Source organism: Gossypium arboreum, chromosome 5, assembly GCF_025698485.1.
Source record: "Gossypium arboreum isolate Shixiya-1 chromosome 5, ASM2569848v2, whole genome shotgun sequence".
NCBI classification, from domain to species: domain Eukaryota; kingdom Viridiplantae; phylum Streptophyta; class Magnoliopsida; order Malvales; family Malvaceae; genus Gossypium; species Gossypium arboreum.
The window spans coordinates 23,505,305-23,510,608 of NC_069074.1; the positions used below are offsets into that span (position 1 = coordinate 23,505,305).

Consider the following 5,304-nt stretch of genomic DNA (forward strand, 5'->3'; position numbering starts at 1 on the left):
TCATTCCTTTGCAAAGTATAAGTGTAAAAGGAATGAAAGGTAAAAGACGTTTCTCCCGTGTACTTATTTTGGTGACTATTAACGGATGGAGGTTCGGCATGGCTCTAGTTAGGTGGCTCGTATGATTTACTATATACGGTTTTGGTTCTAGACAGGTACTCAAATTGTTCGTATTATAGTCTACTAAGACTAGTATGAAGCCTCGATCGTAGCCCATCACAGGCTCACGAGTTCAATTCGAAGGATTACATTTACTTATGCCTATGCAGAGGGACAAGTTAACTCGCGAAAGCATAAATCGTATGTAACCCGAAAGTATTCACTAGCCTATACGGAGGGACGAGTTAACTCACGAAGGCATAGCGTTTACTTCCACTTAAGGGGACGGAGCCCGGGTAGAGAGCTCATATTATGCAAAAATGCAAGTGCACGGTGTGTGGGGAGAAACTCACAAACCTTTACGTTTTATTTAAAAACTAAACTACAAAAAACTAAAACCATAAAAACTTAGAGATGAAAATCAACAAGATAAAACAAGTTAGAAGAATATTTACAACATGATGCAAATGCATGGTTTTCAAAAACAAAATTTTCAGGATCACGAATAAATATTAATTTGAACAAGGAATTTTGGAAATTTTGACAACACGTGTTTAATTCTAGACTCGATTCTCAAATAAAAAAGGTTCCCCAGTGGAGTCGCCAGCTATAGTGACGTAAAAATTTTGCTTGGCCGCTAATTGAGGCGATTTATTGAAAATTTGAAAATCAAATTTTTTTTAAAAAAAAAGGAGTCGCCACCGATCCTTTTTCCTAGGTGTGATCGGACACCCAATAGATCCTCTTTTTTTAAAAAAAATTTATTTTTTAAACAAAAGAAGACCGAGTTTAGGTATACATCAAAAGTTTAGAGAAAAATAGGGTTCGGGAGTCGGTTACGCACGAGGAAGGTATTAGCACCCTCGCGACGCCCAAAATTGGTATCTCGTTAAACATGTGTTGTCTTAATTTTCAAAAATGCGAGTTCAATGTAACATTTAATCATGATCCGACCAAAACACAAGAAATTTCAAGTTTTTGGTTTTTTTTTTAAGGATGTCCCATTTTTAACACGAGCCAACGTGATTCACCCAACATAGCGATGAAATCACAGACTTAATGTTAAAATCGGTACGTTGCCTTATTTATTAAAATAAAAAATATTTCTAAAATAATGATAAAAAAATTGACGATGTTATTGTAACAAAAATTCATAAGTAAATAAACGATGCAAAATAATGGTGTGATTAATAAAATATTATAATTTAATATTAAGATATTAGAGTAATAATAAATAATATTTACAATAAAAGAAAAAGTAAAATGTATTAATATCATAATAAATAATGTATGTGTAAAAAATAACAATATGTATAAAAAGATATATGTATACCAAATAATACGTAATAATATTAAAATAAAATAATAAGTAACAATAGTGAAAATAATAAGTATAATAATAAATATGATGATATATAAAAATAATACTATATATAAAAAGTATATATATACACGTATAATAAAATATATACTAATATTAATAATAAATATAATAGGGTAAAAATAGATATAATAATAATATGTACATAATATGGTATTAAATATATATATATATAATATAGTATTTAAAAATGTATACATAATATATATATTATGAATAATAATAATAATAGTAAAAACAACCATTAATAATGCTACATAAATAGATATATAATAATATATACATATAAAATATACATTAATATTAACAACAATAATAATAATAGTAATACTAATAATAATAAAATACAAAAACAAATATGATATAATAATATTAATATAAAGTAGTAAATAATAATAGCGGATAAAAATATATATATACACGATTTTAGAAGAACATCAAAAGATTATTAAATATAATATAATAATTAATAATAATATTAAAAAATAACGATATGTTAAAGATAATAATAAAAGGAAAGTAATAATAATATAATAATTGATACTAAAAGAAATATATAAATATATAGGATAGAAAATAATAATAAATATGATAATAATAGATAATAGCAAAAATATAATATTACAAACAATATTTAAAAATAAAATGGCAAAAAGGATGAAATCGAAATCAAAACAGAGTTCTTGGGGTGCAATTAGAAATAAAAATGGGAAACAGGGTCTTATTGCAATGAGCGAAAATAGAGGAGGACCAAAAAGGAAATTTTCCCTTCCCTTCAAAACGCAGCACCTGGTACGGGACTAAAACGAAATCCGCGACAACTTCACAGGGCAAATTTTAAAATAAAAAAAAACTTGATTGCAAAAGCTTGAAAAAGCGAAAGGACCGCACGCGTAAATTCCCCATTTTCCAAAAACACACGGATCCTGAGGCGGGTCTGGTCGGATGGATCAGGTCGGGTCGGGTCGGTTCAAAACGACGTCGTTTTGGGGTTAAAATGTAGCCCCCAAAACGACATCGTTTTGGGAGGCTATAAAAGGCCAATTTTTTTCAAAAAAAATCACTTTGCAGTAGGGGAAAGAAAAAAAAACGAGAGGGAGAGAATTTCTCTTTGGACCAGGTCCAGCTCCGGCCAGGAGGGCCGCCGTCGCCGTCACACCAGCCGTCGTCGCCGACCACCTTACACGGTGGCTGAAAAATCGAAAAAGGTTTTTTTTTTTTTTTGTATTTTTATAATATATGTATATGTATGTGTATAAGTAGAAAAGAAGAAAAATAGAAAAATAGAAAGAAAAAAAAAAGAAAAAGACCGATTCAAAAAAAGAACTAAAAAATCACCTTTGATTTTTTATTTGATTTTGCTTTTGGATATCTATTTTGGTGTTGTTGGAATCGCTTGTTCTTTTTTTTTTGTGTTTAAAAATCAAGTGTTTTTATTTATCTCAACTGCCGAACCTTTTACAAAATGTTTAGATTTGGCTTTTATGGCCATACAATGCTTTTTTTTCTTGCTTTCTATCTTTTCCTTTTCAATTGCTTGCAGGTGCAAGTTGCTGATAGAGACAGTGGCGGTGCTGCAGGCGGTGGAGCAGTTGGCCGACTTTGGCAAAGGCAAGTGGGGGTTAGGTCGGTGGCCGGCAGCTTTAGGGGGGCTAGGGTTTCTTGTTGTTTGTTTTTTTTTTTTTTCTAATGTTAGGCTAGTTTAGTTTAGTTGGGTATTGGGCTGGTAGTATTTGGGCTAAAGGGATTTGGTTTGTTGGTTTGGGTTTAATGGGTCTTGTGTATTGGGTAGGTTTAGTTTTAATGGGTTATGGTAAATGGGTAAGTAGGCTTATGTTGTAAATGGGGTCAATGGGTAATTGGGCTCCTGAGTTTAAATATAATCGGGCCAAAATTGGTCTATAACAATTTGAAAAGCACAAATATATAGAAAAAATAAAACTTGGGTTCTACTAAACAATGATCGAAACTAAACTCTATGAAAGAAGAAGAAGAAACTTTAGAGAATAAAATTTGAATTTGATAAACTGGGAATTTTAGAAGACTGTTCTTTGTATACATTTTTATACTAGACATGTAGCAAACTTAGCTATCATGTAACTACTTTCAATGGTCTAAATACTTAACTGTTGCTCATCAAGACACAGGTGCACAACAACCCTTGAAAGCTTTCAGCTCAATTGCTAGTAGTTACAGTCATTGACTAATATTTCCCATGTTTGCTCTTTCCTTCAAATCAGAACTTCATCTGGATAAAACACACACAGCTTCCTACGAAGATCAACAAAGAAGGCTGATGACAGAGGTTTTATGAATAGATCAAACCACTTGATGTTTGGCTGGTATATAATTGACTTGAAACCTTCCATCATACAAAATGTAAGTGTTTCAGTAGTTGCAAATTGAAAGTTACAATTTACCAAAAGTTATGTCACTTAATTAATAACAAATAGTCATAATTGTTCAAGTAGATATCTATTGAATAATTATGTTTATTGCTAAAGATATGATTATCCATTTGGATAATTATATCCCTATGAAGAGACATGAGATCTCCTATAAATAGGAGTGAAGTGTCATTTGCATGACAACCTAAAATATAGAAAAAAGTTTCTTTCTGATCTCTCACCATCATTTATATTTTTAGATTGTTCTATGAAGAATTACTACTGTAGAAATTGATATCCTTACTATGCTCCGTTCAGTGCTCAATGAACTATTTCTATCAAATGCAAATTACATAGACAATCATTGAACTTAATTGTATCCTTGAAATTCATTTGCCAGTAACCTATATAAAACTCAATAATGTTGTTTTCATTATTCTATTTTTTATTGTTTTTTTTAAGACTTATTATATCCTAGAGGCAGAAATAAAAGCCTTAAGGACAATGAATCACACTTGAATTTTATTTTTTATTTCTCTCAATTTCCTTTTCTTGCACTAGAATTTATAACAATCTTAAGGCTTTTATTTCCTACTTTTACCTTCTATAATTATGGAGACTGAATTAACTTCAAATTTAAAGATGTATCAAGACATGATCATGGAGGATAGGTTCAATATATGGAACCAACTACAAAAGATGGAAAGACAAAATAATGTTCATGTTAACTACAATGAAGATTTTTTACGTCCTTGATCCAATCCTACAACAATTTCCAGAAGCAACACTTATAGACTTTGAAGAGGTTATGAAAGAAAGAAACAAACTCCAAGAGGATAAGTACAATTGCTGTGTATATATATTGAATTCTCTCGCATATCATCTTTATGACCTAGACGTAAACATACAATCACTAAACCTATTGTGGATCAAGTACATGAGTTGCAGATTCTAGTTTTAAAATTAAGTGAATCAAGAATTTTGATTCTTGATTCACTTCAAGTTGGTGTAATTTTATCCAAATTGCTACCCTCTTGGGATGGATACCGAAAGAACATACTGCATTCCTCGGAATCATTTACTATACAATTTTTTTTTTGGCTCATTTACAAATTAAAGCTGAAGATTACACTTGTGATGCACTTATTCTTGGTTGAAGAGAATTATGAGAAAAGTAAAAAAAAAAAAAAAATGGCAGATAAAAGTGAGAATCTACGAAAAGTTGGAGATATGTTTTGTTACTTATGTTTCATATTTAAGTTGTCAATTAATTATATATATATATATATATATTAATTTTTATTAATTTCGTAAAGATGAACATATTTTAAATGTTTATTATAATATACACATTAAACTTTTATTAAAGTAATTTTGATTTTGATTTTTATTCCATCTACTTCTTTTCTTTAATCTGATTCTTAATTGCTTACGCTG

General features: G+C 30.0%; 1 long non-coding RNA gene across 1 annotated transcript; it reads left to right on the top strand.

Moving 5' to 3' along the window:
• Positions 1–2,547: 2,547 nt before the first annotated feature.
• Positions 2,548–3,421, top strand: LOC128292813 (uncharacterized). Its single transcript, XR_008282746.1, has 2 exons — positions 2,548–2,688; positions 3,024–3,421. It is a non-coding gene; the product is annotated as an uncharacterized LOC128292813 (long non-coding RNA).
• The last annotated feature ends 1,883 nt before the right edge of the window (positions 3,422–5,304 follow it).